Source organism: Thunnus albacares, chromosome 23 (assembly GCF_914725855.1).
Source record: "Thunnus albacares chromosome 23, fThuAlb1.1, whole genome shotgun sequence".
NCBI classification, from domain to species: Eukaryota; Metazoa; Chordata; class Actinopteri; order Scombriformes; family Scombridae; genus Thunnus; species Thunnus albacares.
Window position 1 is genome coordinate 4,589,231 of NC_058128.1, and position 25,289 is coordinate 4,614,519.

Sequence of the window (25,289 nt, forward strand, 5' to 3'; positions counted from 1 at the left end):
GAGTGTTAGCGCTGGAATCAGCAGGAGGCTAATTACTCCCCAATGCTTCCTTATACGCTGTTCAATGAGCTAATGTGTCCGGAGAACATCAGGAGGCTTTTCTTAAAACTTAAAGTCCCACTAAGAAACATCCACAAAGTGCTGAAAACAGCATCTAACTGATGAAGTCCTTTATTTTTTCTTTCACCTTGGACTGTTCGGTTTGTGTTTTGGTAAATCTGGAGAAGATACTCATCACTGGGAACGCTTCATAACATCATTAGCTGATATTTAATGGTTCATTATTGGGACATTTTATGCAATTTGGTACAAATTGTAAGAAAAAGATGAAAAAAGTTCATTCAGTTCTTTAACTGACAGAAAATACTCAGTTTTCAGTGTGTAGTTTTGTCTCAAACTACATATGAGGATTTCTTTAAAAACACAATAATTTTATTTATAAAGCACTTTTCAAGCATAAACATAACTTCGCAGATTAAAACTGACTATAGAATTAAAAAAAAAATCCATGCAAGTCATGCATGACTTACAAGAAATAGAAACATAAAAGTGCAAATAACAAGAAGCAGTGAGCTCATACATAAATACAAGAAATTGCAATTGTGAATTTAAAGAATAAGATCATATATAAATGATAACTGTTACACTGCAGCTATTTTTAGAAAATTATTTTAAAAACACCTAATATGCTAATGACACACAAAACTACAGATGGGAAACCAGGTATTTTCTATCAGTTAAAAATGTGTTTTTCTTCTTGTTCCTTCAGTTTGATGTTTGAGCTTCACTGTGCAGAATAATGTTTGTGCATCAGGCTGTTTTCACATTCATCTGCTGAAAGTGGAAAGTTTTTATCTTTTTCTGTTCATCGAAAAATCAGATTTTAAGGGGCGGGTCTAAGGGCAGGATCTGTGACATCACAACTAGTTTGGAGCCAATCGTGGTCCAGTATTCAACTTACACAAGTGTGATGCAGAAACTTGAAGCCTGAACGAACTTTACAGTGAAGGAGGACACGTCTGGTGTCCAGCAGGAAAACTTTAGATATGAAAAATATTTGCATATTTAAGGTTTCTGGAATTTTTAATGAGGGAGAAGGAGTAGATGTCATTCTAAGGACAAAATAATTCAACTTTTCTCTTTAAAGATCAAGGGATCTTTAAAGAATTGTTAAAAGTCAAATTTATAAAGAATTTTTGCAAATTAACAACTACGTACAAACAATGAGTGGGTATTACCAACTAAACCGACTGTTTTTTCTTACAATTTGTACCATATTGCATCATTCTCTCTGTAAAATACCCTAAAATTTACCTGTTAAATACCTGCAAATTTTTATAAAATTAAGTGAGCTTCAAAATAAAAGTGTTACAGATGTTTTTCAGAATTGATATCATCTGCTGTGAAAATATGCAACATATTGAGACGCTGTGGAGGAAATGCCACCGGTGATCCCGTCCTTAGCAACTAAAACCCAGACTTTACACCAAAAATATTGTTTCTAATGAACCTGACTCAAGAGAATTTGGCGGCATATGGACTCCTTTTTATTTCATTTGCCAGATTTCAGGAAAACTTCCTCACTGACACTTTCCTGATAAAAATGCTTTGTAGAAAAAGGTCCAAGGGAAAGTTTTCCCTTTTTCCACTGGCCTAATTTTCCTCCTGTTCCCACTTAACATGTGCAGCCAGTTCCACGTGTGTGTGTGTGTGTGTGTGTGTGTGTGTGTGTGTGTGTGTGTTTGGGTATTTTCATCCTGGCCCCCATAAGGGTTCCTAATGACCAATTTACATAATTAACACGCTGAAGCATGGCAGGCTGCCTCGGTGACACACACACACACACACACACATACACAGGGGTTCAGTGGCGGCAAAGTTGACACAAAGCCAAAAACTCTCTCCTTCTTCGTTGGCTTTTATTCCTGCACTTACTCCGAGTTCCTTCTTTCACTCTCGTTGTCAATACTTTCACTATTCAGACTCTGTTCTGTCTTCCTATCTAATAATTCTTAGTGGTAAACACGTCTTATCAACACGGACTGAGAGGAATGTTCCTTGTTGACACTTAAAATAACAAAAGTTGAAATTCACAACATTAAAACAAACAATAAATCCTAAAAGTTTCCAGGTTAATTAAAAAAAAAGATGCTGGTGCTCATCCAACAAATAATAATAATAATAGAGGCATGTGGCACCTTGCCTGAAAACAAACAAACAGTAGAAGAATATATTTCTTTTGAAGAGAAACTCCTCTTAATTTTAAAAATGTTTTTGCACTGTTGCCGCTCAAAATTAGTTTGTATTTATCTCCTTGGAGTCGAAAGTTAAGCCGAATTCTGTGGAAGCTCCTCAGCCGACTGACTCCTATTTGAAAAGCCTCAACTTCTCTGCAGAAACACTAAGTCAATCCTTATACTGTGGTATTGTTTTGCTGTATGGTTTGTTTGTTTTGAGTTGTAGAGTTTGGTGTGGAGGATTTATATCTTTATATGTGGGGGCATGAAAAACTCAAGACAGAGACTCATCAGCCAGACATTTCTCCGTTCTCTGTTAAAGAGCAGCTGAGATTGACACTAAAATGAGAATTGCTGGTCCACCGTAAGTGAGCCTGGTCAAGTTAAGCTAACGCGTTGTTGCTAACTTCGGGGCTAACCCCCTTCGATAGATGAGTATTTTCTTTGTCTTGAGGCGCTGCAGCATTTATTAACTGACTTACTGTAGTCTGTACTGTACATTTACTGCCAGATCGACAACTTACTGCTAAACTTTTCCTCTGGTCCGCTCACGTTCATGTCACGTTTCTGCCGCTCGCGCAACTACACACGCACTGCCTTATTCCTTAATGGAGCTACGCTACTCTTGTACCTTCCACATAGATGACCTTTGAAGAACGAAGAGAGGGAGGACGACTAAAAAAATCCACGATAACGTAGGGTTTTATTGTGCCTTGACAGTGTACGAGTGAAAATCATTAGTAGCCCGTTGATTTTAATGATCATCTGAAATTTTAGCAGCGGCGCTCATAATTTTGCAGCGGCGGTGAATATAGGGGAAACACTGGTGTACCAGAACATTTTCACTACATTTCTAACAAGTCATTATGGTCTCAATCTGTAAATTCAGGCCCTCTAATACGAGTGCTGGTGGTTATTTTGGAAATTATTGCTCCATTAATAAGATTTGACTTATAGTAGCTTTGACGTCTGGCGTGCGGGCGTTGATTGACAGCTGTGATTGACAGTTGGCTCTGGGACTCGCACTGAGTCGGACTATTGGCGCAATATTTCACTAAGTTTAATGTTACTTGGTTATGACGCCTGCCCTGTTAGCATAACGTTAGCTCAAGGTCACCAGCTCTAAGCTAGCGTTCGCTCCGGTCGTGTTTCCAGATCATGAAAGGCAACAACCCTGCACTCCTTTAAAAGATGGCGCTGACCACAAGCTCACAACTCGCTACGTCCGTCTTTATATACAGACTGCGGTGACTGTTGATTTTCGACATCTGAGCTAAGAAGAACCGACGCTAGCTTATACGCTGACATCTCCTGTCTTGACTTGAACCTTGATCTTCCTCCCCTTACTAATAAATTCTATTACAAAGTATCACACAACGTCTGATATGTTAGAGGAAGATATCACACGAAACTTCAAAAAAGTCTTCAAAAAAATAGAAAGGTGAGTGAGCTAATGTTATGCGTCATTCTTCCATGACTTCACTGGTGTTTCACTGGGAGCTGCAAGGTCCCATTGAAGTGTAAAAAAGGTTAAAACTCTCTCTCTCACACACACACACACACACACACACACACACACACACACACACACTCTCTCTCCTCATCAAGTCTGCCGTGTGCATAGTTTAATGCCAGCACGCCAGGCAGACTAAAATCGAACAGGATTAGATGGACAGAACATATTAATCCACCCCAGACAATGAAAGGCTAAAATCCATCATATGGATTAGTTATGAAAAATGATATTTACCCAAAACTCAATCAGACCGACGTCTGAGTGGAGGAAAATAAATACGTAGAACATTATTTCAGCAGCCTGAAATGAAACCTGTGTTAGTTTGGGAGTGTCATTGTTTCAGAAGTTATTTTCAGAAACATGAGCGAGCGCTCAGACCACAAACTTTCAAAAGCTCTGATAGTTCTGTTTTTCACAAATGTCAAATCTCCATCAAGTACAAAAGTTCTATGATTGATCCCATCAGAAAACAGCAACATCTTATTATCTTAGAGCGCGAGATGATGTCATAAAGAAACAACAACAACAAAATATTCAATCCAAAAAACCCAAGAGAAGCAGCAAAGTAAACGACCATATATGTTTGTTTGATCATGTGACTCCAGAACGACACATAGGAGCGTTTCCTAATCTGGCGCCTCCATCGGCAGGACAGGACATTTGTGTTAAATCACTTTGTTAAGTATAAATAAAGTTACTACTTCCTGCCACCGTCTTCCTCACGGCTACAATAATAACCATGCGGTTAACGTTACGGGACGATCGAGGTCAAGATAAAACAATGTTGACTCGGAGTTTGGTGATTTCCTTCTTTGTTCTCGTCATAATTACTTAAAAACAGTTTTATTTGGGAGGACTGTCTCTTAAAAAATGACTTAAATGAGTCTTTCCAGGTCTGTTTAGTTCCTCAACGTCCTCCTGATCAGATTCTTCATCTATCAGTCATCATCAATCCATCCTGTGTGTCTAAGCTGTATTTCTGTTTTTCATGTATCGCACGTCTGTCCGTCCTGGAGGAGGGATCTCTCCCCTTTCTTCCATTTTTTTTTCCCGCTGTTAATGGATTTTTTTTTTGGAGGGGGAAGTTTTTCTTTAACTGAATCGAGGGTCTAAGCATAGAGGATACTGTGTTGCTGTACAGATTGTAAATCCCCCCCCTGAGGCAAATTTATGATTCATGATATTGAGCTACATAAGTAAAAATTGACTTAATGTGTACGATGAAGAAAAGCAACAAAATCTCTCATCAGAGAGCCTGGAAAATATGATTTAAACAATTATCAAAATAGATGCAGATTAATGTAATAGTTGCAGCTTTACAGTCAGGTTGTTTTGGACTCTTTATGCCCTCTAGGGTCATACGGGGTAAGAACTCTGACAACAGCCATATTTACACACGGTAATAAGCATTATCCCTCTAATAAGGTTACAATAAAAGCTTATATTTTATCTCTAGTGGCACTTTTTTAAAGCCAAACCCCAACTTTATTTTGTTTTCCTTCAGATCAGCACTATATCATCATTTCCTCAGATGGAGCAGGACTGATAGTTTATATATATACATATATATATATATATATATAAAGGAAACAGCATCGAGGTTCTGCCAATGCAAATACAATTTAATGTGAAGAAAAAGGGAATGCTAATTCACATGGGAGAACCGAGAGAGAGAGTGTGTGTGTGTGTGTGTGTGTGTGTGTGTGTGTGTGTGTGTGTGTGTGTGTGTGTGTGTGTGTATTGAGTCTCCCAGTGAGGGGTGTGTCTGGTGTTGTATTTCCAATCTGTAGTCTGAATAGTGAGTCCGAGAACACACTTGACTGCTGTAATGAGGAGCTCTCAGCCCCCTGTGTGTGTGTGTGTGTGTGTGTGTGTGTGTGTGAGTATAAACAGACTGAGCTCAGGGAAGGGGTGAAAGAAAGAGTGAATAAAATGAAGAGGAAAAAAAAAAAGATAAAAGTAAGAGAAACTCCAGAGTGCTGAAAAGAGGAACAAGAATCTCTGGCTCCTTTTTATTCCTTCTGTCTCGCCTGTACAAACATGTCCTCCCCCTTCATCCTCCTCCCCCCCCCCCCCCTCTCTCTCTCTCTCTTCACCCCCCTCCTCCTCTCCTTTTCAACTGCCCTCTTTATCTCTCTTCTTCCTCCTCATCTTTCTCCCTGCTGAAACACAAAACCCTTGTAATCCTCATGATCCAGGCCCGTCCTGAGGGGAAGGGAAGAGACGGAGAGATTCTGAGAGGGGGAGAGAGAGAGAGAGAGAGAGAGAGAGAGAGAGGGAAACGAACCAGAGGGTAACATGAAGAGGACGAGGAGGACTACAACAGGAAGAGAGAGACAGACCAAAAAAAAAAAAAATCACCAAACTTCCACCAAATATCCAGGATGCTTCGGTTATTATTCATTTTCCTCATTTAATTAACATAGTTTCTGTAAACAAACACGACAGCTTTATAATTTCTGATTAGAGCTGCAACAATTAGAGAATGAACCGTATACCAGATGCTCTTTAGTTCCAGATCCTGAAAATGGGATAATTTGCTGTTTTTCTTTGTCATATATGAGAGAAAAGGACTGACACATAGAGACAGACGACCGTTCATACTCATATTCACACCTACAGGTGATTTAGACTCATCAGTTAACCTGATCTGCATGTTTTTGGGGGCAAACTGGACCAAACAACTAAAAAAATGTCCATCAGAGCCGTAAAATACTCCTCAGTCAGACATCTTTCAATACATGCATATAAAAATATCTTGTTGTTGCTGCACGATTAAAGCTTTTCACCACTCAAACGTTAAAAAACTCTGCTTTATCGCTTCATTTTAGCAGCCAAAGTTCAACTTAAACCGACCTGAGATACGCTGACCTGCTTGATATGCGTTCAGTTACACCGTCCAGTAATCACATGTGCAGATAAGACAGTCATTCATGTTAACAACTGCAAACTCATTGGCACATAAAATAAAAAAATAAGAAACATTTTCAGCACTTTTCTTTAACTCTGCGGCTGAGCTGTAAACATCAGAGGGAGGAACGACGCAGGATAAAGCAGCCACAGTAAAGCTGATTACATAAAGATAATCACAAAGTAAGAAAAAACTTTTGTTGTATGGAAGCCCACTAGGACCATAAAGTTTTGTAGCGCTGTAACTTTCAGATTTTTATGCACTCGCTTCCTGCCTCATCATAAACACAACTGAACTACTCAACCTTTGCTTTCAGGGATCAATAAGCTAACAAGACAAAAAAAAAGAAAAAAAAAAGCATATTTCTTAACAATCTTCTTCCAGATATTGATATATTTGTGTCTTGATACCAAACCTTTTTGGCCTCTACGTTGCATTTTACATTACGGGGCCTCCAAGTGGACTCTGGGGAAGTATATGAAAAAGTTCAAATCCGATACAGACCGGCCGCACATGCTGCATGATATGGAAGATGTGCAGTAAGTAATGCATGATGCTGCAATAGTCATGAGATACATTAAAGGGTCATTATTCCCAAACCTGATAGGAAAGAGAAATACGATCGATAACGTTAAATGTTGAACTACCGACTGCGACCAAAACATTTCAGGATTCATGACCACTTGTAGCCAGAGGGAAAATATTTAAAAAAAAAAAAAAACTTTCCATCCTCTGCTGTGAACCCTACAACGATCTGTCAAAGCAAACTCCCGTTTTAAAAAAGCAGCTTAAGGCCTCTTATGCAACCAGTGACACGCCGTTCATCTTTAATGGAGGTCCTGCCCAGAGAGATGAAACCGCTGATGAGCTGTGATTTAGACAGAAGTGCTGTGACGAGAACAAAGGCTCCTCTTCCTCTCTGCGAGGGGTTTGGTTTACATCAGACGAGAACCGGGAGAGTTTTGAACGGCGGAAAAAAAAAAAAAAAAATGAAGTCCACCTACTTTACTCTGCAATTTATTTCAGGGGGAGGGAGGGGGAGGAAGTGGCGACGAGAGGGTAAGCAGACAAAAAGCCATCAGAGCGGAGTTATCAGGAGGCTTCAGGACACACACGGAGTCATCTACTCGTCGCTGATAATAAGAGTCTGTTAGAAGTTCTTTTCTCAATTCAATCAACGACATAATTTAAAAGGCACCTAAACTATTTACATCACATTTTCTCCCGCCGTCTGAGTTCAGAGTCGTGTTGCTGTGTTTTTCTTCACGGCCGAGCGGTCGCCTCCAGGCTCGAGAGCTCTGGTAGCAAACTGTGATTTTAAGACCAACATCTCACACTGACAGAACGTTTCCTCCTTCTGAAGAATTCAATTTAGAGCAGTGGAGTATAATAAATCTTTAAAATAAAAGTAGAAATTAAATCCAAAAGTTGATACAAATGTGAAAATGTGTCGCCTTCAAACTAAGAATACTTGCAATTAGGGATATTATCGGCACGTCATCGGTATCGGCCGATATAAGCTCTAAAATGAAATATCAGCATCGGCCAAAACGAACATTTTCTGCATAACTGTGCTTCCCTCCATGGACTGTTTCACCCCGACGGTCCCGGTGCTTCCTCTGCAGGCTCCACTTCACACAGCTGCCTGTCAGACCAGCTTGGTTGATCCGGTTGTATCCAAACGGAGAGCCGGGGCTAACGTTAGCTGGGATGCTAGCTGGCTGTGCTTCCCTCCGGTCATGCTGCTGCTAAGGCTCCGCTAGACTCTCAGCTAACGTTAGCTGGGATGCTAGCTGGCTGTGCTTCCCTTCGGTCATGCTGCTGCTAACGCTCCGCTAGCCTCTCAGCTAACGTTAGCCCCGGCTCTCCGTGTTGATCATAGTACAATCTAGCCAGCTGGAAAAAAATATGTGCGTATATCGGTATTGGCAATTGGCCACAATGAGTTGGAAATATCGGCATATCGGATATCAGCAAAAAATCCAATATCGTGCATCCCTACTTGCAATACAATAGTGATTCCCAGTCTGGGTGATCATGAAGCTCCCAGGAACAGCGCTGGGCTATGAGGCGATTTTGCCGTTGTGGTCAAAGTCGGTACTGCAGGTCACATGATGCAGAGAGACCTCTTCCCTTTCCTAAATGCTACTCTCACATTCTTTGTATTAGATATTGTTCAATAAAGTTGTACCAGAAATTCTCGGTTCCTGTTTTCTGTATTGTAGGACTACTTTACTTTTTTCCTACTGTTCTACTCTCCTCTCTTTTTTGGCCTCAAAACGAGAAGTTTAAAAAACTGTTCTTGGCGTCTGAGTTCCCAGTAAGTGACTTTAGATTAGAATGAATGAAGTGTGACATCTTGGACCACTGAATCCAGTTCTCCTAATACATCCAAGGGATCTGGATTTAAATGTGAAGGATGGAAAGATGATTAACAGGATAGAAAAGCAGAAAAAATACTTCAAATGCTTCAAAACAGTACTGTGCAAAAGTTTTAGGCACTAAAAGTAAAGTGAGGATGCTTTCAAAAATAGTTTTTATTTATCAGTTAACTTCATACAAAGTTCAGTAAACAGCAGCACCTGCACACAGTTTTCCAGGTATTCGGCAGGTCGGTTGTTCCTGCATCTCGGAGAAGTTGCCACAGTTCTTCTTCTGTGGATTTCAGCTGCTTCTGTCTGTTCATGTTAATCCCAGACTGACTCCATGATGTTGACATCAGGGCTCTGTGGGGGCCAAACCATCTGCTGCAGGACTCCTTGTTCCTTTTTTTTTTTTTTGTTGCTGAAGATAGTTTTTATGACTCTGGCTGGATGTTTGGGGTCATTGTCATGCTGGAGAATAACTCTGGGACCGATCAGACGCCTCCCTGATGGTACTGCATGACCTAAAAGGGCCTCAAACTTTTACACAGTACTGTATATTCCTCCATTTTTTTCTTTTCTTTTTTGTCTTGTGACTTTTAGAATAATTCTTCAGGCCATTAAAAATTATGTAGAAAGAGAAAATAATTATTCTTTGGTCCTTTTGTTCTGGTCACTAGACATTGCTTCTCTTTTAGATCCCTTAAACTGGGACTTCCTGGAGAACGCTGCGACTTAATTGGTGACTTCAAGACGCTCTAGTGGATATAACGAAACACCGATAAAACCATCATGAATTTTAAAACACTCCCTTCTGTTTTCACTTTATTATTTATTCTGAGACGATATTCATCTGAAATGTTTCCTGTTTGGAGGAGTCGACACAGAGGTAGTTAGCGGCGGCGTCTAGGAGCCGTTAACTAACATCTGTCACGTCATTTGAAGAAATAGGCCAATTAAAGAGATGTCGTTTCTATAAATCAGCTTACAATTAACTCTAGAGCTGCAATGATCTCATCAATACTTGTCCTCATTTTTGTAGCTATTTTTCTTGGGCTACATTTCTCACTCTGACACATGATGGTGATGATGATGATGATGATGTTCTCATTCTTAATACAAAACTCCTTCACGGCCGTCAATGAGCACAACAAGAGCTATTTCAATCACCAAATAAAAACTGGTGGTACTGGTGGAGGTCTGCAACCACAAATGTTTACCCATCCCGCCAAATTAAAACACCACTCCTCCCTCCATAACCGACGCCCCGCTGTTTCACACTGATTCCTGATTCCTCACCGCGTGGTGTCCCACCCCTACAAATGTTTTTTAACAGGGATTACATCACATCAAGGAAGTAATGATCCCATTTTCAGGGAAAACAGCATCCCTAAACCTGTTTTACTACCTAAAAGACTCTAATTTAATTGTGTCTGAGAACTTTAACAGCCTGGAATCGAGTTGTTAATATAATTCAAGACGTTTAAAGACTTTCTCGAGACCTACAAACACCCTGATGAACAAAACACAAAAGTAAAAAGTAAAAAGTGGGGGAGAAGAAAAAAAAAAAAAGCACTTTTGGTTGCTTAATAATTGTTTCTAGTTGCACAAAGCCAGAAAAATATGAGAGAAAGGCCGTCACAGCTGAAGAGCAGCAAAATGGTTTAATTCAAAATGATGACAGTGAATGATTCAAGAGATCAAAATGATCCAGGAGATTAAAAATCCAGCCTGTAGCAAATATGGGGGTGAGGGAGAAGATAAAGATATGAGGGGTGGAAAAAGAAAAAATCTTTAGAAAGTTGTTTCATTATCTTACTGAATCCTTCCTGAAGCTTTTGGGAAAAAAAATGTTTGAACAGTTGAATAGAGGAAGTACACTCATGCTCACACACACACACACACACACAGCGAGAAATCTAGCTCTGAGGGGAGATAATCTTTAGAGAATAATTTTATTCTCCCATTAAATCCTCCCAGATGCTCCCAAAGAATATTTGAATGAGAAAAAAAAAAAAAACACACACATACACATAAAACCACACACTGGTGGTATTCACGCTTCCTGATGAAACACTCATTTGACACGGGTAACAGCCTAGTTACACACACACACACACACACACACACACATATACATATAATATAGGCCTACATGTGTTGGTATCATACACACACACACACACACACACTTGGAAAAGACAAAGGCAAAGGCAAAGGACGAACGCAGCGCTGACAGACGTGTGTATTTGTAATTATCTTGATGCTTTTCATGTCACTTCACTTGATTTGTCTATGCTCTTTCATTACATGAGTGTGTGTGTGTGTGTGTGTGTGTGTGTGTGTGTGTGTGTGTGTGTGTTTGTACTCCTACTTTCTCCTCTCTGTACTGTGACATTCTAGTTCATTAATTCTGACAGTGCTGTATAAACTTTAAACTCCTCTCAGCTCCCGTGAGGCTCAACGCGCCGCCGCGCAGATCAAACCGAGCGCTCATCCACGCTCTGTGTGTGTGTGTGTGTGTGTGTGTTTCTGTGTGTGTGTGTGTGTGTGTGTGTGTATTACTGCCAGACAAGCATTTTTCAAGCAAATTATCAAGGGCTACATGGGCTGATGGTTATTTTCATTATCGACTATTTAGTCTTAAATAATTAGAATCATTTAGTCTATAAAATATCAGGAAATAATGAAAAATGTCCATCACTGACTTTCTAAAAACATTTAAGATTTATGATATAAAGAGAATCTGGAACTCTTTCTTTCATAAATGCTAAAAACTATTTGTGACCCTCATAATTATTTGTTCTTGTTTTGCTTTGAAAAATACATTAAAAAGCCATAAACAGCTAAAATTACATAAATAAATAATAAATAATTTGCAAGAACAAAAAGCAAAGATTAGAGGAAAGACTGAAAAAACTCATTTTGTGCTTCTCGTATCCTGTTAATCTCCTGAGCTCTCAGACTAACCTTAAAACAAACCTGATGACTTCAATGAATAATCAATTATAAAAAAAAACAAACAATTGATGATTGGTTTTCTGTCAGGAGACTCATTGATTAACTGACTGTTACAGGTGACATGTTAAACTCCCCGTCGTTAACGCATGACCGGGTACGTTTCATTATCATGTGTTAGGTCGTGTGTGTGTGTGTGTGTGTGTGTGTGTGTCTGCAGCTGATCTCTGCTACTACTGAACCCATCAGCCTCATATCTTTTATGCTCATGTATGACTGTTCATGGTTGTAGTGACTCACAATTGTTAAAAAACCTATTTTATAAAGCGTTTTATACCGTCCTAGTCTGTTGCAGGCCACGTTTTGACCTCTGTCGCAGCTCAAAAACTGACATCAATAGAAATATTTGGTCTCATCTTGAACCGAAGCATCTGCAGATTAATTCCATACCCGATATGTTATGATCCGCTAATGTTAGGCACGACACAGAGATGATTAAATCCCTGTTTTTGTTAGCTTCGCCGCCATCTGGACTGTAAGGGAGCTGGGAGGGACGACTGAGTGAGATTCAACTCTTCTTTGTTTGAGAGGTTTTATTTTATGTGGTGTGTTACAAAGAAACTGTTCCAAGTAAATAACAAAATGTTCTAGATAAATAATGTTTATACTGAGACGTTTGGACTTATCGTCTGGTTTATTGTTACCTTATTAAGTTTATACAGTTAGATGAACCCAGGAAGACCATCACATTATTCTCTGCACTTTAAAGAAAACCAGGCAGAGATCTGCACTCTACTAGTTCTTTATATTTTACACTTTCATGTTATATAATGTTGAAAAATAAAAAAGCAGCTGAATCAGATCATCCATCACATGTATCACTAACAGTTCTGACTTGATATCTGATTCTTCTGACGTCTTCATGCTGTTTCATTTTGTTTTAGCACCGTTACGCAACACAAACACACTCTCGAGCCAAACGCCAGGCTTGTCCTGTAAATACTCCCTTACACACCCCCCCGGATCAGCCTCCCTCTCAAGTCTAACGAGCTAATTAATGACCAGTCAATCAGACATCAAAGGCTACACCCAGAGGGGGGAAGCGGTAAGTCCATATTTGGAAACTTTCCAAACCACATGACCACAAACTGAGTGCAGATAATGTGCACAAACTTCATTTGATGAATCCCGAGGGAATAAAGCTCAGATTAAACCAAAGACACAATAATTAAAAGAGTGAAAATCAGTGAAAGGCACAAAAAAACCCCATAATTTATGAAGAGAAGCTCACGAGTGTTGCTGTGAATTATTGATCACTCCTCTGTTATTTCATCTGTTGAATTTCAAACTTTTTTTTTTCTAACAGGCAGAGCAGCCATGTTTCTGTTCGACTACTCTGATCTCCCACGCCACCTGAACTACCCACCGTGCCCTTTTCACTTCAGTTTTATTTTCCCACTGCGCTTGAACACTGATGCAGCATTTCAAAAGGTAGAAACATGAAAAATGTTCTATACTAATGTTACATATGATGGAGCTAACGTTAGCCACATGAACTCATGTTCTTTTCTTGTTTTTTTAAATAAAAATTCTTAGCACAGCGTCTATTTACCGGAAATTTTCAGAAGCTTCTCACATCTCATTACATTAAAATCATCAGATGAAGTGTTACTGAATATAATTGTTAGTTACAGCCTAAAACATTTTGTCAAACTGCTATTTCCAAAGTAAATAACGAAGCTTCAACTCTGTGTAATGAATTCTCAGCGTTTCTGTTCGACTAGTCCGACCTCCCACGCCACCTGAACTACCCACCGTGCGCCTTTCACTTAAGTTTTCAATTTTCAGAAGCTTCTCACATCTCATCACCTCAACGTGACGGAAAATTTCTGACATTTTAAAGACAAAATCATCAGATGAAGTGTTACTGAATATAATCGTTAGTTACAAACTGCTATTTCCAAAGTAAATAACGAAGCTTCAACAGTGTGTGATGAATTCTCAGAACAGAATTTGCTTTTAAAAGAAGAAGAAACAAACCGTTCTGTTGATGTTCGGTCTGTTAAACCATTAAAGTCTATTTTTAAGACACTCTGTGGATGTCATGTAACAGGTATTTCTTACGTAAGACAAAAGACAAACCGACAAACGTGTTTCTATGTGCGAGAGAGAGAAAAGGCAGGAAAGAGGACACTTCTCATCTACTGTATCGCTGAGAGTCAGTAAAGCTCTACAAGGATCTATCTACTATGTTGCACACACACACACACACACAGAGTCCATTTTGTAAGTAAGAAATGAAGAGAATAATAGAGAAAGAGGCTGTAGAGAGCAGTGAAGTAAGCTGTTAAAGCCATCAGAGGCAGGGAGGGTCCCTGCTGTTGTCCATAAAAGCTTAAATGTAGCAGACAGCTTAGTGAGTCTGCCTCAGTACTCTCCCTCCTCCTCTTCACTTTTCACTTCTTCTCTTCCCCCACCCACCCACCCCCCACCCTGTCTGCAGCGTTTCAAAGTTCATGTATAATAAAAATGAGCTGCAGGTATTCCTGATTCAGCTCTTCTGTGATCAAAAAGGAATTAAAGGAGTGAAACATTCGGCTCTTGCTCGGCAATAACAAAGCTCCGCTGCGGACCGTGTGCACAGTCGCAATAAATATATGCAGTGAAAACCAAAAAATTGACACCTCGGGGTGCAAAGGCCGACCGCTGGCATGGGTACGCCCGAATAAATTATGATTAAATTCAAGAAAAGTTTATAAATTCAGGAGAAACTAAAAGTGAAAGACAGTAAGTGATACTGGACTTTACTGCTGCCAAATGGTGCATCAGCAGTGATGGATAAAAATGATAATTAATAATGTAACTACTGTAATTAAGGTCTCTTTAGTTTCTCGTTATGGAAAATTGAATCTTATTGATGCATCCTTTCTGGTCAAATATGAGCTAAAAGTAACAGAGCAGGACGTTTGCTGCTTTCTATAGATACAAAACAGATCAGGAATAAACAGGAAGTGATGATATTAATATCTCTACTTCCTCTGGAATAGATCACACGAGAAAAGATGAAAACTTGCTGTGACAGAGTTTGTGAGAAAGTTAACAGATGCTGAAAATTGCAAAATATACGCCTTCAAGTTTTTAGAATAAACTGTCAGAAGTGAAGTGATAATGTATTTGTGTTTGTTCACTCCTGGCTAACAAGTATCTAAGTAGCTAACATTAAAAACAAGACTTAACTAAAAAGATTTTTATTCAAATGCATCAGTTAACAGCTAATTACTTTGAAAACAGCTAAAATCAAGTGTTGGTTATGAAATGTTTTTTTGGAGAAAACTGTGACAAAGAGTTCAAAATCAAATCAGACTAAACCAACGAAGTGAAACGTATCTCCACATTCACATCAGCAACCATTTTGATAATCAAATAATCATTTTAGTCTTTTGTTTAAAGCAAAAATACCAAATATTTGCTGGTTCCAGCTTCTCAAATGTGAAGATTTGATGCTTTTCTTCGTCGTACATGACAGTGAACCGAGTATCTTTGGGTTGTGGACTGTTGGTCGGACAAAATAAGACATCTGAAGACGTCAGCTTGGGAACTGTGGGAAATTATAATAGCAAAAACAATTAATTGGTTAATAATAAGATAATGAAAATAACCATTAGTTGCAGTAACTAGATGCAACATCTGCAGCAGAGGTTCCAGTTGTGAAAAAGGTTCAGCATGCTTGAAACAAACAAGGTCATGTCCGTGTCTAAAGGTGAGTGTGTTTATAGCTGTTCAGCTGCATCCCGCCGCCTCTCCGATCCCTCATCGGGAACATCTCCTGTTTTTTGAGTGTCTCTGTTATCCCGACCCATTGAATCCTACCGGACGACTCTTGGAAGACATTCTTGGAGTCGCACGCTCAAAAAGTGACGAAAGAGCTCGAGAGAGAAGTTAAATCCCAGCGTTCTTCTCTTGCCTCTGCACAGCTGGCCAATCCTGGTTGAGTGGGTGTGATTGTCGATTTTGTGAAGTTATGAAAAATTTTCTGACCCCCAAAAAAGGTTTCAGACACCGTCAGACAATCAAGAGAAGCATTTTGTTTGAAGCACGCTGAAGCTCTTCAGCATCAACAGGTTTTCACGGCTGTGATTTTGACTGTTTTTGGACGTGCACGGCTACGAGCTCACTGCAGGATTATACAGTCGATACTGAACATAGACGTTGTTCAGCAAACTCAAAAAGACTTTCATCTCTTTGCAGTGTTACAAAGCAAGAACTCCCACACATTGCATGACAGTGAATTATGTCTCCTTGCACTGGAGAGGCTGTGAACAAGTACCAGGTGCTGGAATGGATTTTCTGAAAGGAAACTTTGCAGCAGCAGAGCACAGTATCGCTCGGAAAACCAACAAAACTGGAACCAGATGTTCCCATGACAGAGCCTTTAAATAGAAGAAGAAACAAATGTAAGAAGTACTTGACAGGAAGAACGAAGAGCGAACAGCCTCCGCGGTGAAACGGACAAATAAAGGGCGCGACCTCTAGAAATTCTTCTCAATGAACCAACATTGTCGCAGCACTGAGTGATCTCTGGTAAGTTGAACTATTGAGCAGCAGCAGGAAAAAAAAAAAACGGGGACAAGATGAAAGGCAAAGACAAAGTTTCTTCTTCTTTGGTCCAATCCAGCGGCGAGTTGGAGCAACTAAAAGAGTATAAAAGCTTTCCACCGTGGGGGAAGAGACAGAAGCCACACTCTGCTGGCTCACAAAGAAAAGAAAATACTAAAAACCACACAAGAGCATCCATCCACGCCCTCCTCATACACATGCACAACAACACACACACACACACACACACACACACACTGCACACACTAAACTGCTGGCAACAATCCCGAAACTATTCGATCACACACACACACACACACACATACACACACACACCACAGTACCAGTTGGCAGCTGATAAAAGTCTGCTCCAAGTCATCAACTTTGCCTTCTAAGTCTCCTTCTTCTTCTTCTTCTCTGTTCTTTCCGTTCTTTTCTGCCATTTTCGTTGCTTTCATCCTTCTTGACTTTCTTCCATATATTTTATATTTTTTTCCAATGTCTCCTCTTTTTTTTTTGCAATGTTCCTTCACAATTCATCCTTCACTATTCGGACATCTTTTCTTCCATCCTTCCTGGCATCCTTGCATCCTTCCTTCCTTCCTTCCTTTCTCTACATCGTTAAGGCTATAAATTAATGAGCTGATTAAGGGAATACAATGAAAATGATGGACACACACTGAGTTTTGGCAGCTCTCGGGAGATGTTTGCCATCTTTGTGTGTGTGTGTGTGTGTGTGTGTGTTGAAAGAAGAAAAAAAAAAAATGGACTCGAGTCAAACCCACACACCTCAAATTTTACGCAGTGATACAATTCTGGGACTAAACCCAAACACAACAATCAGACTGCCAGCCAGACACACACACACACACACACACACACCATGTCTGAGTATTATGTGAGGTAGTGAGGTAAGCAATGATGTGATGAGGAAGATTAATAGAAAAGAGAAAGAGAGACGACTTGATGAAAGCTTTCTGTAATATCCATACGTCTTGTACTTTTGTTCCACACACACACAAAAAAAAACTGTGTTTACTGAACTGGTGGTTATATTATTCATTCACTTTGGTTTGACTGATGTGGCTTTGAGAAGGTCAGTATTGATATTTTCTGGACTGAATCTGCTGAGAGCTCATGTTTTGTACCAATGTTCAATATTTAAAGAATAAACACTGTGGCTGACTGAGTTTCTATCGGGTTGTTTCTATGTTTCTCTTGGATTCGCTCAGAGATTGGACCCGAGAGCGACTGAAGATAAGTTTGTTTTTGTATAAACTGAACTAGATTTGGGTAATAAGAAGATATAAACCACGAGTCAAAAAGAGATTTGTTAACTGGTTTGCTGAGATGTAATATCCGCTTGTACTTGGATGTTGTAAGGGCAAATCAACTAGCAGGACTACTTTATGTCAACATTGGATTTACAAGATTTATGAATCGATGTGAAGCGTCAACAAACATCAGTGTCAAACTGCTGGTTCTGCTTCTCTGTCTGGATAAATGCTGCTTCTGTTATGCTGTAAATTCGTTGCACTTTCACACGTTTTGCATTCAAACGCTCAGTCTGACGTGTCAAACTTGTCAAATGCATGTTTAGACAACAACTCCAGATTCTGTTTATCTTTAAAAAGGTAACACATCATTGCTTTCCCTCATAGCTTCCCGCGGGAAGTTATGGTTCATATTAATCTCATTACGACATATGCATGTGTGGTGTTAGCAGTTGTTTCACGGGGAGCCGCTGTGATGCACCCTGAGGCCCCCCAGCGGACTCAAGTCGCGTCCCCCTGCTGGAGCCATCTGCTGGGCTTTTTCTGCAGCCGGTCTCAGGAAACTCACAGCAGCAGGAGGTTGATGAGAAAAGATGTACTGTGAATTTTTTTACTGTTGCTCAAAAGCGTTTGCTGTGATTGTGTAAAACACTGCAGGCAAAGCAGGTGGAAATATCATTTGTCTACATGTTTATGCTTGTTGAACAGGTGGTTTGATAAATTATTCTTATTGGGTTTTTACTTGCAAAGCTTTTATTGCACTTACGGTACAGTATCTTTCACATCAGCTGGTTCACTGTGACTATCGTGGTGTGTCTCACCAACAAAGAGAAGAACACGTGACTTGGGCTTGTCTTGACTGACTTGGCAGGGTTTTTCCTGCCAAGTCAAGTCCAAGCCTCGTGAAAAGAAGTCCAAGAAAGAAATGCGCAGGTCAGTCAAGACAAATCAAAGTCAGGTACCAAGTCCTGTCAAAGCAACTCTCAACTCAGTCAAGTCAATGTCCTGTCTCAATTTTTCAATCATCAAGTCAATTAAGTCAAATGCAAGTCAAATCTTAAGTCTTGTCAAAACGAGTCTCAAGTTATGTACCAATTCAGGCAAGAAAAGTATCAAAATAAGTTCAATGTCAATCGAGACGAGTTCAAGTCGAGTACCGGGTCTTGTCAAAGTAATTTCCAAGTAAATCAAGACAAGTTGAAGTTTTGTCAAAACAAGTCTTGAGTCACCCTAGACAAGTCCGTGTCAAGTCTTGACAAAACAAGTTTCAGGTCATGTCCCAAGTCAGTCAAAACAAGCCCAAGTCTTGTCAAATGAAGTCTCAATTGCCAAGTCACACAAGACAAATCAAAGTCAGGTACCAAGTCCTGTCAAAGCAGCTCTCAACTCAGTCAAGTCAATGTCCAGTCTCAGTTTTTCAATCATCAAGTCAATTAAGTCAAATCCAAGTCAAGTCTCAAGTCTTGTCGAAACGAGTTCAAGTCGACTACCAGGTCTTGTCAAAGCAATTTCCAAGTAAATCAAGACAAGTCGAAGTTTTGTCAAAACAAGTCCCAAGTCACCCCAGACAAGTCTGTGTAAAGTCTTGACAAAACAAGTTTCAAGTCATGTCCCAAGTCAGTCAAGACCACATCAAGTCTTTTCAAAACAAATCTCAAGTCAAGTCTCAAGTCCATCGAGACAAGTCAAAGTCAGATATCAAGTCTTGTCAAAACAAGTCTCTAGTTTAGGTTTAGGTCTTGGGTTTAGTTTAGTTTTAGGATTAGAGCGGTATTTCTTTGGTTGGGGGATGAATGTACATAAAGGAAAATATTTATGCTCATATGAAAGGTTATCCATTTATTTGTTCAGGAGGGAAGCCGTATAAAAGCTGCTGAAAATAAAAATCAAAGCCAACCAGGAAAAAAAAAATAATAAAACTGAGCTGAACAGGACTTTATCAGCTTCAGTTGGTGCACCTCAAATATGAGAGAGGGATGACGGATTCCACCCTGAGAAAATGGTATCTTACACACAGACACACACACACACACACACAGACACACACACACACACACACACACACACACACACACAAAGGCCCTTGTATTTGCTTTCATAAGATTTGACAGAGTGACAAGCTACAAGCTCCCATGGAAGGCTGAGAAAATGAAGCAGTTTATGGGAACAAGAACTACTTTAAACACACACACACACACACACACACACACACACACACACTGGATAACACAGCAGAGGGGGGGAATGAAAGATTGAGAACACGGAGGCAAGAGGGAAACAGTGATGGATGGAAGACAGACGGGGAAGTGGAGGAGAGGAACACACACACACACACACTGTGGCGACACGCTTTAATATGAGTTGGCAGACTGCGAGCGGACAGAAGCAGATCATAGAAAGCAGTCATTCAGATTAGACGACCATTCAAATCAACCAGTCACACTGGAAGGTCTCATTTTTAGTCCAGTGTGAGTTTCTGAACAGCAACACATTTCGAAACCGCTGATAAAAATACTCAAATAATTAAGACGTTTAAACTTGTCAACTTTCATATAAACTATTTTTGAAATATTCTGTTTTTCGTCCAAGAAAAGAAGGATTTTCCGCAGGCTAGAAAAGTCTCTGAAACAGTAGAGAACCGAGGTCATGAACTCAGAGAGATCGAAAGCCATAAATGGCCAAAAAGCTCCGCAGGCAGTAACAGAGAGAGAGAAAAGTGTTACCACCTTCACTGTGGTAGATAATCTTTGTGTGCATACTGTATTTTCTTTCATGTTCGGTGGCGTAAGAGTTAGTCTGAAGGGTTAGTTTTCACATGCCTGGAATCTTGTACCCGAACCAAAAAAAGAACGGCTTACATAAACCTGAGATGGTCCTGTCTTTTATAATGAAATGACAACCCAGAATGCAATTCGATTCTAGTGATTCATTCAGCATTTCTGGAAAAAAAAACCTTAAGAATCAGTGGCACAGTGGTCGGTACAAACTTTCGAAGCTGTCCAGCGAAAATTTGCTGAAATGCAGAGACTTGTATTGTAAATTCAAGTAGAGGTCATAACATATGTGTCAAGGCTGAAATTTGGGGTAAGTGTGTATAAAATGATCCAAAGGAACGATAGAGCCAAGAAAGAACATTATCTAGCTTCATGTGCTAAAACAAGATGATACAAATATACTGTGTATGATACTGTCAGAAGCTTTAAAGCCACTTAAGAGGAAACAAAAGAGGAAAACTGAATGTTAAGGTGTTAATATTTGTGCAGAAATATGCAAGGAAAAGCCAATCATACACTGCTACAACAGCAAAAAGCTTCTTCTAAGATGAGAAATTCAATAGAAAAACAGGAAAAACAAGCAACTCATCTTTGCACGTAAGTATTTTTGTGTGTCAGTTATGTTGCTGCTACGTATTCCCTTTTTAAAAAGGATATTTATACATTTGAAACTAACTGGACCTGGCTAAAAGGCAAAGCTGTGAATGTTAGATTCATAAAATCGCCTGTGATGAGGGCAAATTCGAGTCAAGATTTCACATTTTTCGATGCCGAAGCTGCAACATATTTTGTTCATGTTATCAAACTGTCCATTTTGCACAGATAAGATACCCAGAACACTGCAGTAGATTAACTCCCCATCCAACATCAGTTAAACTCCCAGTGCGTATGACCTCATGGTGTTTCTGAAGACAAACGTGGGTTTTACACCTTTGAAATGAGGACTCTTTGTCTGAATCTCACTTCTTTGAAAAGGCTATTTGAGAGTCAAGACTCGGTTTGAGGGTTAAGGTTTAATTTAGAGCAGATTAGGGTCGTCACAAGTAAAGAGGGTAAGGGTTAGAGTTGTACTTTATCCCACCACAAGCATCTTACATCTCAGGCTGCAACACACTGAACACATTTTTTTTCTTACTGCGGTATTAGAAGAAAAATAAAGCTGGTAGTATTAAAGTCCCTTGACAGCTGCCTCGGCGACATCGAGGGAGTTCAGACAGAAGGAGAAAAGCAATATGAGAGATACAGAGAGGAGTGTGTAAAGTGTCAGTAATTGGCTGATATGTGAGAGGGGTGTTTGTATAGGGGGCAGCAGAGTCTCGGACGAGAATTCATTTCTTTAAAAAACGGCCTGAAGCCTCCAATTAACCCCTTAACCTCCCCCCCACCCCCCCCGCACTACCCCACACACACACACACACACACACATAACTGCCAAAATAAACAGCCAGTGGCATTCATGGGAACCTATAATGGTTTCTGAGATGAGAGCCAAGAATGGAGAAAGTTCGAAAAATGATATGAACGCTGTGTGAAAGAAGTTTGATAAGAATCTAAAAGAAATTTTTTGTTTCCTTACCTGTTCAGTGTTCAGGCCTGTTGATCTCTGGATGACATGAACCGCTTCGCTCCGCTGAAAAAAAAAACACACAAAAAAAAACCTTTATTGACGTTATTATGGAATCAGTTTTGTTCCCTAAATAAAAAATAAGACATAAATCACTGCAGCAGGGTCCTGATTGGTCATCTGATATCTGAAAAAAAAAACACAGCTCGGATTTTGCTGAAACTCGAGGGGGAAATCGATGAGTGGCCCCCGAGGGTTACGCTCAAATTACAGGTCAAGAAAAGGTGACGTATTTGTCACAGATCGTCTTTCTGTCGGTGACTCCGCCTGAAGAGTTTAAGAACAAAAAACCCCTGAAACTTCCTCACACACAGGTTCTTCCGCATGTCTACATTTAACCCCGCCTTGCTGTATTGTGTTGTATCTTTACATTTTTAATAGTTTTTCATCTGATTCTATTATTAGAGACAGATGGAGAGAGCTGGAGAAGATGTTTTCTCCGCTCTTGATGAGTGTGTGTTTTGGTGGTGGTGACAGGGCGGGGCTTTAAAATATAAACGAGCCAATAAAAGTTTGGCAGCGAAAACATGGTGACAAATGATTAAGTGTCTGGTTTGCTTGTAATGGGAGTGAGAATAAATACAATATGTATTGAAACAACTGCAAAAGAAGATATGTGTTCTATTAGGAGCAGTGACAGTTCTTTTATAATCAGATAATTTACTCATACATCACTGTTTGTGATCTCATTTGTTTGCTGTTATGATCATAACATCCAAGAGCTGATAGAGATTAAAAACAAGATGATATGAAACACAAAACAGCAGCAAATCCTCGAAAGTAGATAACATTTTAGTCTTTTTTTTTTTTTTTTAAAGATCAATAAAATCAACTAATTTTACATTGTCACTTCTCTAGATTAGTGTTTTCATCAGCTGTAAAGTCTATCAGTCAGTTTGTTGGAAATATCTCAATAACTATTGGCAGGATTAACATGAAACTTCAATGGTCCCCAGAGGATGACGCCAAATAACTTGGTTGATACCTTGAATTTTCCCTTAATCGCCACTATGAGGTTGACATTTTTGCTTTTGAATGAAATGTCTCAACGACTATTGAATGCATTGCCATGAAATGTGATACATGTTCTCTGCAGAATGTATCCTAATGTCTTTGGTGATCCCTTAACTTTTCCTCTAGCGCCAACATCAGGTTTCTTTTTGTCCAACACTTATTACGACATTCCCATCAGCCTCAGCTGTATTACAGTATATGTTTCATTATATTTAACCTTTATTTAACCAGGTAAGTCCCGTAAAGGTTGGACACTTCTTTCGCAGGAGAGACGTAGCCAAAAGTTGCAGATATAAAAAGTTGCAGAGCTAATTAGCAAATGTTAGCATGTATCACCATGGTTAACATTACCTGCTAAACATCAGCATGTTAGCGCTATGCTAGCGTTAGCATTAAGCTGAAAGCACAGAGTTGCTAGCATGTTGTTGTTGATTCTCATTAACAATGTTAGCATTACGAAAAGTTAAAACGCTGATAATGATAATATTTATTGCTCATATCTCAATAAAGCAAATACAGGAGAAAACTTTACACTTATTTGGACTGAAGCTATTTCAATTCACTTTAAAAAGACACAGTCAGGTGTCCGTATGAAGAGTGAAAGAGGTTTTCCTCGCTGTAATCATTCCTCCTGTTCATACTGGATATTAGAAGATCCTTCAAATGTGATTTCAATGTAAGTGATGGAGGCCAAAATCCACATCCATAGAGAAGTTGATGTGAAGCTTATATGAGGCTTCATCAGTCTGAGTTAGTCATATCAAGTGGATATCTGACACATTTACAGTCTTTTTAGCATCAAATCCCCTCTTTGTGTTTCCCTGTTGAGCTGCGGTGGAAGTATAGTAACAAAAAGAGGAACTTTGGCACTAAAAAGACTGTAACGTTGAAAGATATCTACTTGATTTGACTCATCTGAAGCTTCGTATTAGCTTCAGATAAACTTTTAAATACATGTTTGCAGGTTTCACTGTTCATTTAGGCTCCTGACTGTTGTTTTAAGACACACTTGAAAAACTGTGAACTCATCCTTTAACCCACAGAATATGCTGAAGCTAATACAGCGCCCGAACGTTGGTTCAAACCCTCTTTCCACTAAAATGAAATCTGGCCCGACTGCGACAGAACCTGCGAGCCTGTGGATCAAAGCGAGAACCAGCCTTATATTCACAGCACAGTGACATTAATTAAACGAAATTAATTTGCAGAAAGTGCTAGAAATCTTGTATTATCTATGAGAGAGAAAAGCACATTACTGCCTGGAATAATAACAAAAAAGCTGGAGTTCGGCCTGAGTTTAAATAGAGCCTTTCGTCAAGGCCCGAATTAAACTAAAGGCTTTTTAATTTGTGATAATAAGAGAAGAGAGCCTCAGTTTTTTTTTTTTTCTTCTCATAGCGATAACATTAATGCTTATACCCAGGCTCTAAAATAAAGGGACTTTTTAAACTGAGAAGATAAAGGAAAAATCAATTTAGGGAGTAATCTTCATAATGAGACAAGCAAACAGACAAAAAGCAGAGTGTGTAATGAACAAAAGAGCAGCTGAAGGCCCCCCCCCGAAATGTTGCTGAATAAGGCCTCCGGTAAAACACTTCACAGGTATCTTCATTTTCATTACACACTGTTAAAACCCAGACGAGGAGGAGGACACTGCTCACCTCTCTCCTCCTGCTGCAGCAACTAAAAGTGAAGCACGCTGCCTTTCACTTTGCATTGAAACAAATAGCAAAGCAGCAAGTGAGGCGAGAATGTGAATGTGTGTGTGTGTGTGAATGTGTGTGTGTGTGTGTGTGTGTGTGTGTGTGTTTGCATGTGTGGTGAAGTTTGTTTGGCAGCACTTCTAACAATGTTGAGGCCCTCGGTGCTATCCAACAGAATAGCCCAGTCTGTCTCCACTCTATCTCAAAGAACCATATGCTTCTGAATAGCACAGTCGACTTGTGTGTGTGTGTGTGTGTTCATTTATTTTTTGTGTGTGTGTGTGTGTGTGTCCATATGTTCTACCATCTAACACCCAAC

General features: G+C 39.6%; 1 protein-coding gene across 3 annotated transcripts in view; it reads right to left on the reverse strand.

The window, feature by feature from the left end:
- The window catches only part of LOC122975494 (plexin-B2-like), a 212,901-nt gene that overhangs the window by 110,017 nt on the left and 77,595 nt on the right, over positions 1-25,289 (reverse strand). For all 3 annotated transcript variants that reach the window (XM_044343944.1, XM_044343945.1, XM_044343946.1), the window contains exon 3: positions 22,206-22,259. The gene's annotated coding sequence lies outside the window, so the exon portion shown is untranslated. The remainder of the gene's footprint in view (positions 1-22,205; positions 22,260-25,289) is intronic.